This window comes from Heteronotia binoei, chromosome 1, assembly GCF_032191835.1.
Source record: "Heteronotia binoei isolate CCM8104 ecotype False Entrance Well chromosome 1, APGP_CSIRO_Hbin_v1, whole genome shotgun sequence".
Classification (NCBI taxonomy): Eukaryota; Metazoa; Chordata; class Lepidosauria; order Squamata; family Gekkonidae; genus Heteronotia; species Heteronotia binoei.
Window position 1 is genome coordinate 255,928,664 of NC_083223.1, and position 13,246 is coordinate 255,941,909.

At 49.1% G+C, this 13,246-nt stretch overlaps 2 non-coding genes and 1 pseudogene across 2 annotated transcripts; 2 read left to right on the forward strand and 1 right to left on the reverse strand.

The window, feature by feature from the left end:
- The first annotated feature begins 3,219 nt into the window (after positions 1–3,219).
- LOC132589126 (U2 spliceosomal RNA) lies at positions 3,220–3,533 on the forward strand (annotated as a pseudogene).
- Positions 3,534–7,176: 3,643 nt separating this feature from the next.
- LOC132589093 (U2 spliceosomal RNA) lies at positions 7,177–7,367 on the forward strand. The gene has a single exon (XR_009556541.1). It is a non-coding gene; the product is annotated as a U2 spliceosomal RNA (small nuclear RNA).
- A 2,598-nt stretch (positions 7,368–9,965) lies between these two features.
- LOC132589119 (U2 spliceosomal RNA) lies at positions 9,966–10,156 on the reverse strand. The gene has a single exon (XR_009556549.1). It is a non-coding gene; the product is annotated as a U2 spliceosomal RNA (small nuclear RNA).
- Positions 10,157–13,246: the final 3,090 nt, after the last annotated feature.

Below are 13,246 nucleotides of genomic sequence, written 5' to 3' on the forward strand. Positions count from 1 at the left end.
TCTGCAGAGTTACCTACCCTGTCCAGTCCACTCCCCTCCCCTGTCCAGCCACGCAAGGGGCAGCGTGGTGGCTCATAGACTGTTCCCCCCCCCAAGCCAAGTCTGCCCCCCTCCCAGGCATTCCCTCGGAGAGGCCACTGATTGGGGGGGGGGTTGCCCAGGGAACGTGCAGCAGATGCCAAGCTGGAGAGACAACAGAGGGCACAGCTCAGACTTTATTTTTCCGGAACAAAGTGCAACAGTCTCCCTGGTGCGCGCTGGGCAGTCTTGCCGTGGGCGGGGCTCCATTCAGGGTGGCGGGCAGAAACAGCTGAGGGAGTGGGGGGCGGTGGAGCGACACACGCGGAAGCCTCACTGTTGGAGTCCCACCTGCAAAACGGAGACAGAGATCAAGAGCACCTGCAGGGGTGGCGACTGGAAGAGCAGGCTGCGTTTCAGCCGGGCACTCTCTTAAAGGGACAGTCTCTGACCCACCTCCCCGCAACAGAGCAGCTGCCACACACACACGCCCCATGTCCCGCCAGGGGTTGGGAACGTGGCAGAGGGCAGACCAAGGGAAGGGAGCAGGTGGCAGCACAGGGGAGCAGGGTCAGCAAATGCCCCCTGTCGGAGCCCACTGCCTGGTTCAAGTGCCAGAGACGCTTGCACACCAAGTGGTCGAGAGCGAGGGGAGGGAGAGGCTGGAGGGGGGGGGGACAGTGGAACTTACCCAACCATGGGTGACAGTCCTCGCATGCAGAGCCTCTGGGAGCCTGGAACTTGTGGAGACCTGGAAACAAGAGCAGTTAGCCCCAGGGGAGAGACCTCTCTCTCCCCCTCGCAAGTCAAAGATACTGTCAAAGCAACCGCGCGGTGCAAAACCCATCACCAACGTGCCTGCCTGTCCTCACTCTAAGTCTGTATGCCGGGAGCTCGCCGGCTGAGCTTCCCGCCATGCGCTCCTCTCCCTAACAACTGAGTTGTGTGAGGCCAGAGCAGAAGTATTTCTAGGAGGGAGGAGACCACAATTGGGTGCTGGGGAGGGGGCTCATCAGCCTGAGGAGCGAGGGGATTTGCGAGGCAATCACGCTACTCCCTAAGAGGTTTGCGAGCTTCCGCAGCAGCAGAGGTGACCTTTGTCTTTGGTTTCAACGAGTGCCTATGGGACACGCCACTGTTTTTGCAGGCATAAAGTTGCGCTTCTCGGGGTGGCCATGTCATAAGCCAAACTGCTCAAGAAGCTGCCTAAGCCTGGCCGCACCCCCAACTCCACCCCCTCCTCCGCCTGAACGCTACACTCTGCCTCACTTTCGCCTGTGCTCGAGCGCAGCCCTCAGGCGCCGCTGCCCACTTAACTCCCTCCCGGGGTGGAGCCAGTCGTACGTCGGTGCAAACCCTTCCTGCGCTCACATAGCGGCTCGTCTGCTCCCAAAAGCCCCCCCACCTCTGGATTGTGCTGCTAGCAGATGTACATGCTCAGATCCATTGAAAGGGATAGGCAGAGTTACTCCAGCCTAGGTGCATTCAAAGCCACTTGAGCAGCTCTGCGAGAAATGCACTGTAAGTCTGCTAGCAGTGGAGATGTCTTGTGGCGCCTTGAAAGACAAAGGAAGGCTCATATGCAGATTTAATAGGGGCCAGGGGATGCCAAATGTAATGGTCCCTCCTTTTCTGTGGGTTTAAGTGCCCTATTCAGATTCATCCTCATTTGCCCATTCACAAGCCCTCCACTGGGCAGATCCTTCTCTGCAAAGTGACAGTCACCCTTCCACAACACTTTCTCCTGGGAAAGAGGGGGGCCTTCCAGCCTGTGACTGTAATACCCTCCCCTGCCCATCAACAGCTCTTGCTTCAGGTTATTCCTGTGATTTGCAGGAAGCACATCAGAACAGGAGGAGCCCTGCAGGGCTGGACCAAAGGGCCTTCCTCTCCACTTCCCTGTTTCCAGAAAGGTCAGCGAGATCCTTCCAGGACACCCACCAGCTGGACTAAGAAAACAGTCTTCCTGCAAACGGGTAGATTGCTTCTCTGAACTGGGAGGTCACATTATTGTCTGGCTCTCGGCTTTCTTTGTTTTTAGGGATTGCATGGGTGTTTGTTTTTTTGAGGGGGGGTCCTTTTCTTCAGGACAAACTACTGCTGTTTGAATATTCTGCAGTTAGATATTCTTTTTCTTAAGACAGAATGGAACTTTCCTGCCTCCCCCTTCCACTGCAGCTCACTGATCTCTATGAAAAGCTGCTTTGGATGAGGTGGAGGAGAACCAGAGGAATGACATGGGGGCGGGGTCTAGAGCGAGAAGGGGAAATCGGTAGACATTGCCCCTTTATCCAGTTAGCTCAACTTGTGAGTTGCCTCAAGTGTTTTTAAATAGAGAATGAGGATCATGAAGCTACTTAAAGGCTGTAGTTCCCAATGTGTGAAGGCCCTGTTAGAAATATTGATTTGCTTGGGCTGGACGGTTGGTTTGGCATTAGATAATATGACTTTCAGCGGCGGGTAAAAGGAGAGGGGGCAGGCTTTCAGCTAAGTACCTGGGAGAGGCTGGTTCTTCAGTGCTGGTGCGATTTTACTTTAAATGGCTGGTGTGCCTTCCCCCCCCCTTTTTTTTTAAAAAAGAAGTTAACTGGACTTTCTTGTTGGGATATCTGGGCTTGCTGCTCTACTCCTCAAGGTTAACTGATATGCATAAGTTTTGGATTGCAGAGAGCCCAGGACTGTCTGTGCAAGAGAAATCAGCGAGGCAATCAAAGAAAGAGGAAGGAAATAGGAGTCTGGACTTCCTAACAGTTCTCCTTCCGTGCAAAAGTCAGGAATGCCTGCTCCTTCCCTCGTGCCCTTTCCCCTTAGTCGTTTCTGAGCAGCCGGGGAAGGCCCGCTCCTTCGGAAAGCGGCTCTCGGAGGCGGGAAACAAGAACCAAAGCTGCTGTGAGGGGAAACGTCCCGGCATCAGTCTGGCTTTGAAAGGGGTTAACGAAAGTGCCGTCCATCATGGGAAAGGGGGCGGGCGTATGCAGATCACCGAGCCCGGCATTCCAAGCGGTGAAATTGACAAAACCGCCTTTCAGGAGGCGGCTGACCGGGAAGGCGGGAAGAGCGGCGGCTTCGGAATGCAGCGAGCGGCCTCCTGGCCCCGGCTGAGCTGGCTGCGGCCTTCGGCACGCGAGGCTGGGAGGTGGCTCGCTTAACCTGGAAGCCTATCGGGTCGCTAGGGAGGGCACTTTCGGGGAGCTTTGCGGTATCGCTTCTCGGCCTTTTGGCTAAGATCAAGTGTAATATCTGTCCTCTATCTCTCGGCTTGACTTCGCGAACAAAGATTTAAGAAAGGTGCAGTAGTCCACGTGTGCTGCTGGTGGCTGACAAGACCAATGCGGGACAGGCAGGTCCGGCCACAGTGGCTGCAGGGAAAAGTCTGATTTGGGGTTGATGCTGTAGCAGTGCGAGGACTAGATATTACACGGATTTTTGGGACTGGGGGATGGAATAGGGGCTTGCCCCGTCCACTCCACGCATCGACCTGGTATTGCAGTACCTCCAGGAACGGTGCATCTCCCCCCGGGGAGAATAAAGGTGGTTCAAAAACAGACTGAAAATTTCCTCTCCTTTTGCTGCTTCTTTAAAACACTTGAGAATTCTTTTCTCATGTTCTGTTTATCATGTTTCTTTTCAGACGGTATCTGAAGACGAGTGCACCCACACGACCTCCCCCCCCCCATACTGTATTCATTGTTCCTACCATTTTAGTGTTCCTTGTGCCTGTTTTGGTAACCTATCTCCCAGGACTGTTGGCCGGAAGCAAGAATGGTGACCGCTGCGCTGAGGAAAGAAAGGGAGGTTGGGGAGAAAGCTACCCTATTCTTTGTTTGTTCTGTGTCTAAACGGGGCTCACACAGAAAGGGGGAAATGTCACTTACATTTTACAGATTGTGGAATACCGATCGTGGAAGAAGCCGGGTGTCCCAACAAACCCGCTAGGAGGAGCATTTGGGGGAAACAGCAGTTATCTAAAAACATCGCCTCCCCGACTGCTTTTCTTTCGCGGTACTTCCCCCCTTCCCTCTCTGTATGGCAAAGCAACGTTTTCGTGCAGCCAGATCTTCGTTTAAATAGGACATCGTTTTGCAGGCAGCGAAAGGGGCGCATCTCCCTGAGACTGCTCTCTGGCCCCTCCGGCCAACTCCGCGTGTGTCTCTTGCCTCTCCCCCCACCACGCTCCATCACCGCCTGACCCAGACGGCGCATGCCTCCTCGATCCACCTCCTCCTTGGGTTCGATTTTTGAATCCCCCGCTCCCTCTTTCCTTTCCCCGCTCAGAAACCCGGAACTGCTGCTGGGGGACCTGGGAACTGTAGTTTCTTGGAAGCCCGCGAGGAATCAATGCCTGCGCGAAGACCGGCTTGCGCCCCGGGCGGGCACGCATCTTCTTCTGGCACTTGGGGGGGCATCGGAGTCCCGCCAAAAAAAACGTGTCCCTTGTCTCTCGTCGCGGTCCTTCTAAGCGTGTGCTGGATCCTCGTGCGGCAGGTTAACAGATTCAATATCTACCTGGAGTGATTGTATATGAAGGGTGTCTGGTCTTCTTTCTCTCTAGGTGCCAACTATCCAATTTGGAGTGGTAGAAAAGAGCAAGAGACCAGCAGCACCTGAAAGACTAACAATTTGTCAGAGAAAGTGAGCAGTGACTCGAGAAAGCTACTCCCCTGCCACAAATTATATTTAAGGTGCTTCTGGATTCTTGCTCTTTTCTGCTGCTAAAATAAAAGGTAGTCCCCTGTACAAGCACCAGTCATTTCCGACTCTGGGGTGATGTTGCTTTCACAAAGTTTTCACGGCAGACTTTTTACGGAGTGATTTGCTATTGCCTTCCCCAGTCATCTACATTTCCCCCCCAGCAAGCTGAGTACTCATTTTATCAACCTAGGAATGATGGAAGGCTGAGTCAACCTGGAGCTGGCTACCTGAACCCAGCTTTCACCAGGATCGAACTCAGAAGCAGAGCTTAGGACTGCAGTACTGCAGCTTTACCACTCTGCGCCACGGGGCTCTTCTACAGACAGATTAATTGGGACACAACAGGACATTCTCCTTAGAAGTGACTTTGAAGTCTTTTGGCTGGATGCAGCTGCCTTCTGGTTCACACTCAGCTCTGATGCTCCCAGCAGTGCGGCAGTCTTAAGGATGCCACCAAACGCTTGGCTGTTTTGGTGCCACAGATTGGAACTGTTCTTTTACCAGCCACTCTGCTTGTATGTAAGAATTCTATTTGAACTCATTGGTCTGCTTTTTTAACAAGTCAGCTTGAATCCTTCTTAGGAAGTCTGCGGCCGCTCTAGTCCTGAAGATGAGTACAGAAACACAGGATTGTGGAAAGCAACAAAGGGCCTGTGCAAGAGAAAGCAAGGAGGAAATAAAAAAGAAGAGGAAGGAAATATGAATCTGGAGGAGTTGGGAGTTAAGATGCGTGTTCACATAAGCTGTCATCCATTACAAGCAGTAAGAATGCATTACAAACATTCTTGCTCTTTCCCTTGTGATATTTCTCCTTTCTTCATAGTCTGAAACATTCTGTTCTCAGTTTAATCCAGACTTGCAAGCAATAGAGCAATTAACAGATTACATTTATTGCCGTATGACACTCTTACCATTATTCTCCCATTCTGACATGTTACCGTTTTATTGGCTTCCCATGCAAATGCTATCTGGACCAAATGTTCTTTCAATCTGTTAATTTCACCATTGGATTCTAACTTTGTACCACTATGCATTCTTAATCATTGCCCACCAGCTATATGTAGTTCTGCTCACTGTACCCCATTCCATTGTCAGATGAAATATGCATGCATATAAAAGCTTACATTCTGAATAAAACTTTGTTGGTCAACCTTGGTTTGTCTCAAAGGTGCCACTGGACTTCTACTTTGTTTCTTTGAGCAATCACTCTAGGAGCTGGAAAATGAGACAGAAGAAATGCAGAATGATTCAGAAATTATATTGTACCACAGTTTGCATTATCCACTAGTGTTTAGAAACATTAACCATGGTTTGAGCATTGTAATATATAAAAAGCAAACCACAATTGAGAACAGATTGCTGCCACATGTTTTCCATTCCTAAAATGCCACCAGGTGTGGAGGTACAAGCAATATTTCTAATTAAGGCTTGTCAATTAGGACATAAATTCAAAATACTATTCAAAATACAAACTATGGTGAGCAAACGTATTTAAAGCTATGGCTTTTGAGTCTGTTTTACAATATTTCTCCTTAACCCTTTCTTCATAGTCTGAAAAGTTCTGTTTCTTAGAGCGATTCCTCTAGGAGCTGGAAAACGAGAAACAAAGCAGAGATGGAAACGTCCAGGCATCAGTGTGAATCTAAAAGGTTAACAGAAGTGCAGTGCATCATAGGAAAGGAGGCGACCATATGCAGATCACCGAGCCTGGCATTCCAAGCGGTGAAATTGACAAAACTTTGCTTGGGCTGAACATGTTGCACTTTTTCGGCTGGTTTGGAATTAGATGCAATGACTTTCTTTCACTTATTATAGGCTATCCTTTCCTAGGGAATCTGGCTGGCACGATTTCACTTTAACTGGCTGATCTGCTTTTTGTAAAAAAACCCAACAACAACCAGTGAATCAGGCACTACTCCAGGTTAACCGAGATGCATAAAAGTTGGATTTCAGAGACCCAAGGACTGCCAGCGCTGGAGAAACCAGCAAGGAAATCAAAGGAGGAAGAAAATACGAGTCTGGAGGAGGAGGCGACCTCCTAATTGCAAAAGACAGGGATGCTCCCTCCTTCTCTCGCGCCATTTCTCCTTTCTGAGCTGCCGGAAACGTCCCGCCCCTTTCAAAAACGGCTCCAGGAAGCGAGAAACGCCGAGAAAGAAACGCCCCGGAAGTAGCAGGGAATCGAAAGAGGGTGGTCCAACGGAAGTGCCATGAATCAAGGGCGAGGAGGCGGGCATATGCAGATCACCGAGCCCGGCATTCCAAGCGGTGAAATTGACAAAACCGCCTTTCAGGAGGCGGCTGACCGGGAAGGCGGGAAGAGCGGCGGCTTCGGAATGCAGCGGGCGGCCTCCTGGCCCCGGCTGAGCTGGCTGCGGCCTTCGGCACGCGAGGCTGGGAGGTGGCTCGCTTAACCTGGAAGCCTATCGGGTCGCTAGGGAAGGCACTTTCGGGGAGCTTTGCGGTATCGCTTCTCGGCCTTTTGGCTAAGATCAAGTGTAGTATCTGTTCTTATCAGTTTAATATCTGATACGTCCTCTATCTGAGGACTATATATTAAATGGATTTTTGGGACTGGGAGATGGAATAGGGGCTTGCTCCGTCCACTCCACGCATCGACCTGGTATTGCAGTACCTCCAGGAACGGTGCACCTCCCCCCGGGGAGAATATCGATGGTTCAAAAACAGACTGAAAGTTTTCTTTCCTTTTGCTTCTTCTCTAAAACACTTGAGAATTCTTTTCTCATGTTCTGTTTATCATGCTTCTTTTCAGACGGCATCTGAAGAAGTGTGCGCCCACACGACCTCCCCTCCCCGAACTGCATTCATTATTCCTACCATTTTAGTGTTCCTTGTGCCTGTTTTGGTAACCTACCTCCCAGGACTGTTGGCCGGAAGCAAGAATGGTGACCGCTGCGCTGAGGAAAGAAAGCGGGGTTGGGGAGAAAGCTACCCTATTCTTTGTTTGTTCTGTGTCTAAACGGGGCTCACACAGAAAGGGGGAAATGTCACTTACATTTTACAGATTGTGGAATACCGATCGTGGAAGAAGCCGGGTGTCCCAACAAACCCGCTAGGAGGAGCATTTGGGGGAAACAGCAGTTATCTAAGAACATCGCCTCCCCGGCTGCTTTTCTTTCGCGGTACTTCCCCCCTTCCCTCTCTGTATGGCAAAGCAACGTTTTCGTGCAGCCAGATCTTCGTTTAAATAGGACATCGTTTTGCAGGCAGCGAAAGGGGCGCATCTCCCTGAGACTGCTCTCTGGCCCCTCCGGCCAACTCCGCGTGGGAAAAGGGTAAAAGTCGTATCTACACGGATCTTCATGAATTAATATGATTTTTACATTTAAATGAAATCAAACCACTTTAATCCTATAGCTCCTCTCTTAGACTATAGGCAGCACCAAAAAAATCATGCCTCCACGAATTCGTGGCACCTCAGCAGTGCAAAAACATGTTTCCAAACCACGGATCCTCGTGGATCCTCGTGATTTTTGCTTTGAGCCACCCCAAGAAAACCAGCCAATCACATACCATGTCCATGGGCAGATGTTGCACCACAGAAATCGTGGATCCACGGCTTTGTGGCAGCGCCAGGGACCAAAAACTTGCTTTTGAACCACGGATCCTCATGGATCCACATGATTTCTGCTGCGAATCCCCCCAAGCCCTCAATCAAATCACATATCATGTCCATGGGCAGATGTTGCACCACAGAAATCATGGATCCACGACTTCGTGGCAGCGCCAGGGACCAAAAACTTGCTTTTGGACCAGGGATCCTCATGGATCCATGTGATTTTTGCTCCGGATCCCCCCAAGCCCTCCATACAGCCACATATCATGTCCATGGGCAGAGTCTGCACCACAGAAATTGTGGATCCACGGCTTTGTGGCAGCGCCAGGGACCAAAAACTTTCTTTTGGACCACGGATCCTCATGGATCCACATGATTTCTCCTTCAGATCCCCCCAAGCCCTCTATCCAGTCACATATGTCCATGGGCACAGTTTACACCACAGAAATCGTGGATCCACGGCTTCGTGGCAGCGCCAGGGACCAAAAACTTGCTTTTGGACCACGGATCCTCATGGATCCATGTGACTTTTGTTTCGGATCTGCCCAAGCCCTCCATACAGCCACATATGTCCATGGGCAGAGTCTACACCACAGAAATCGTGGATCCACGGCTTCGTGGCAGCGCCAGGGACCAAAAACTTGGTTTTGAACTGCGGATCCTCATGCATCCACATGATTTCTGCTTCGGATCCCCCCGAGCCCTCAATCAAATCACATATCATGTCCATGAGCAGAGTCTGCACCACAGAAATTGTGGCCAGCGCCAGGGATCAAAAACATGGTTTTGAACCATGGATCCAGGGCATCACAGCAGGGCTCCTTCCTCCTCCACGGAGATAAGGGACCCTGGGAACAGACAACTGTCTCTTAAGAGTGTGAGAAATGGTTTTATTGTTTCTGTTACAACTGCATAAAGAATGTATCAATTGCTGAGCCCGTTATCAGAGTCAACTTGTACCTTCCCTGACCACAGTTTTCAATAAACGTCTTATACTTTTGCAACAAAGTAATGAGTCTCATTTGAAGTTCTTCAAGTTCTGACACATGCGCCGCCTCGGTCAGGCGGTGATGGAGCGTGGTGGGGGGAGAGGCACCCCTTTCGCTGCCTGCAAAACGATGTCCTATTTAAACGAAGATCTGGCTGCACGAAAACGCTGCTTTGCGATACAGAGAGGGAAGGGGGGAAGTACCGCGAAAGAAAAGCAGTCGGGGAGGCGATGTTCTTAGATAACTGCTGTTTCCCCCAAATGCTCCTCCTAGCGGGTTTGTTGGGACACCCGGCTTCTTCCACGATCGGTATTCCACAATCTGTAAAATGTAAGTGACATTTCCCCCTTTCTGTGTGAGCCCCGTTTAGACACAGAACAAACAAAGAATAGGGTAGCTTTCTCCCCAACCCCGCTTTCTTTCCTCAGCGCAGCGGTCACCATTCTTGCTTCCGGCCAACAGTCCTGGGAGGTAGGTTACCAAAACAGGCACAAGGAACACTAAAATGGTAGGAATAATGAATGCAGTTCGGGAAGGGGAGGTCGTGTGGGCGCACACTTCTTCAGATGCCGTCTGAAAAGAAGCATGATAAACAGAACATGAGAAAAGAATTCTCAAGTGTTTTAGAGAAGAAGCAAAAGGAAAGAAAACTTTCAGTCTGTTTTTGAACCATCGATATTCTCCCCGGGGGGAGGTGCACCGTTTCTGGAGGTACTGCAATACCAGGTCGATGCGTGGAGTGGACGGAGCAAGCCCCTATTCCATCTCCCAGTCCCAAAAATCCATTTAATATATAGTCCTCAGATAGAGGACGTATCAGATATTAAACTGATAAGAACAGATACTACACTTGATCTTAGCCAAAAGGCCGAGAAGCGATACCGAAAAGCTCCCCGAAAGTGCCCTCCCTAGCGACCCGATAGGCTTCCAGGTTAAGCGAGTCACCCCCAGCTTCGCGTGCCGAAGGCCGCAGCCAGCTCAGCCGGGGCCAGGAGGCCGCCCGCTGCATTCCGAAGCCGCCGCTCTTCCCGCCTTCCCGGTCAGCCGCCTCCTGAAAGGCGGTTTTGTCAATTTCACCGCTTGGAATGCCGGGCTCGGTGATCTGCATATGCCCGCCTCCTCGCCCTTTATTCATGGCACTTCCGTTGGACCACCCTCTTTCGATTCCCTGCTACTTCCGGGGCGTTTCTTTCTCGGCGTTTCTCGCTTCCTGGAGCCGTTTTTGAAAGGGGCGGGACGTTTCCGGCAGCTCAGAAAGGAGAAATGGCGCGAGAGAAGGAGGGAGCATCCCTGTCTTTTGCAATTAGGAGGTCGCCTCCTCCTCCAGACTCGTATTTTCTTCCTCCTTTGATTTCCTTGCTGGTTTCTCCAGCGCTGGCAGTCCTTGGGTCTCTGAAATCCAACTTTTATGCATCTCGGTTAACCTGGAGTAGTGCCTGATTCACTGGTTGTTGTTGGGTTTTTTTACAAAAAGCAGATCAGCCAGTTAAAGTGAAATCGTGCCAGCCAGATTCCCTAGGAAAGGATAGCCTATAATAAGTGAAAGAAAGTCATTGCATCTAATTCCAAACCAGCCGAAAAAGTGCAACATGTTCAGCCCAAGCAAAGTTTTGTCAATTTCACCGCTTGGAATGCCAGGCTCGGTGATCTGCATATGGTTGCCTCCTTTCCTATGATGCACTGCACTTCTGTTAACCTTTTAGATTCACACTGATGCCTGAACGTTTCCATCTCTGCTTTGTTTCTCGTTTTCCAGCTCCTAGAGGAATCGCTCTAAGAAACAGAACTTTTCAGACTATGAAGAAAGGGTTAAGGAGAAATATTGTAAAACAGACTCAAAAGCCATAGCTTTAAATACGTTTGCTCACCATAGTTTGTATTTTGAATAGTATTTTGAATTTATGTCCTAATTGACAAGCCTTAATTAGAAATATTGCTTGTACCTCCACACTGGTGGCATTTTAGGAATGGAAAACATGTGGCAGCAATCTGTTCTCAATTGTGGTTTGCTTTTTATATATTACAATGCTCAAACCATGGTTAATGTTTCTAAACACTAGTGGATAATGCAAACTGTGGTACAATATAATTTCTGAATTATTCTGCATTTCTTCTGTCTCATTTTCCAGCTCCTAGAGTGATTGCTCAAAGAAACAAAGTAGAAGTCCCAGTGGCACCTTTGAGACAAACCAAGGTTGACCAACAAAGTTTTATTCAGAATGTAAGCTTTTATATGCATGCATATTTCATCTGACAATGGAATGGGGTACAGTGAGCAGAACTACATATAGCTGGTGGGCAATGATTAAGAATGCATAGTGGTACAAAGTTAGAATCCAATGGTGAAATTAACATTGAAAGAACATTTGGTCCAGATAGCATTTGCATGGGAAGCCAATAAAACGGTAACATGTCAGAATGGAGAATAATGGTAAGAGTGTCATACGGCAATAAATGTAATCTGTTAATTGCTCTATTGCTTGCAAGTCTGGATTAAACTGAGAACAGAATGTTTCAGACTATGAAGAAAGGAGAAATATCACAAGGGAAAGAGCAAGAATGTTTGTAATGCATTCTTACTGCTTGTAATGGATGACAGCTTATGTGAACACGCATCATAACTCCCAACTCCTCCAGATTCATATTTCCTTCCTCTTCTTTTTTATTTCCTCCTTGCTTTCTCTTGCACAGGCCCTTTGTTGCTTTCCACAATCCTGTGTTTCTGTACTCATCTTCAGGACTAGAGCGGCCGCAGACTTCCTAAGAAGGATTCAAGCTGACTTGTTAAAAAAGCAGACCAATGAGTTCAAATAGAATTCTTACATACAAGCAGAGTGGCTGGTAAAAGAACAGTTCCAATCTGTGGCACCAAAACAGCCAAGCGTTTGGTGGCATCCTTAAGACTGCCGCACTGCTGGGAGCATCAGAGCTGAGTGTGAACCACAAGGCAGCTGCATCCAGCCAAAAGACTTCAAAGTCACTTCTAAGGAGAATGTCCTGTTGTGTCCCAATTAATCTGTCTGTAGAAGACCCCCGTGGCGCAGAGTGGTAAAGCTGCAGTACTGCAGTCCTAAGTTCTGCTTCTGAGTTCGATCCTGGTGAAAGCTGGGTTCAGGTAGCCAGCTCCAGGTTGACTCAGCCTTCCATCATTCCTAGGTTGGTAAAATGAGTACTCAGCTTGCTGGGGGGGAAATGTAGATGACTGGGGAAGGCAATAGCAAATCACTCCGTAAAAAGTCTGCCGTGAAAACTTTGTGAAAGCAACATCACCCCAGAGTCGGAAATGACTGGTGCTTGTACAGGGGACTACCTTTTATTTTAGCAGCAGAAAAGAGCAAGAATCCAGAAGCACCTTAAATATAATTTGTGGCAGGGGAGTAGCTTTCTCGAGTCACTGCTCACTTTCTTTGACAAATTGTTAGTCTTTCAGGTGCTGCTGGTCTCTTGCTCTTTTCTACCACTGTTAGCGGTCAGTTCCCCCCAAAAGTTGGATAGTTGGCACCTAGAGAGAAAGAAGACCAGACTCCCTTCATATACAATCACTCCAGGTAGATATTGAATCTGTTACCCTGCCTGGCCTAGGAATGACCTCACAAGGACTGCTTTGATCTCCTTCCTGGAGAGTCATCAATCATTTGTCATTCTTAACCACTGCCCACCAGCTATATGTAGCTCTGCATACATACGAAAGCTTATGAATACACATGAAATGCATGCATACGAAAGTTTACATTCTGAATAAAACTTTGTTGGTCTTAAAGGTGCTACTGGGCTCCTACTTTGTTACACTGAGGTATAGTGCAAGAACCTTTCTCTACCGTGTTATCATGTAAATTTTGATGGTCTTTAAAGAGCTAGGGTCTTGCTCTTTTTTGTTGTTTGTGCTGCTGGTGCTGAAGTATGGCAAACTTTACTCAACAGAGGCTGGAGCTAACGCCTTGCCTTTCCCACCACATACAGATGTTAATTT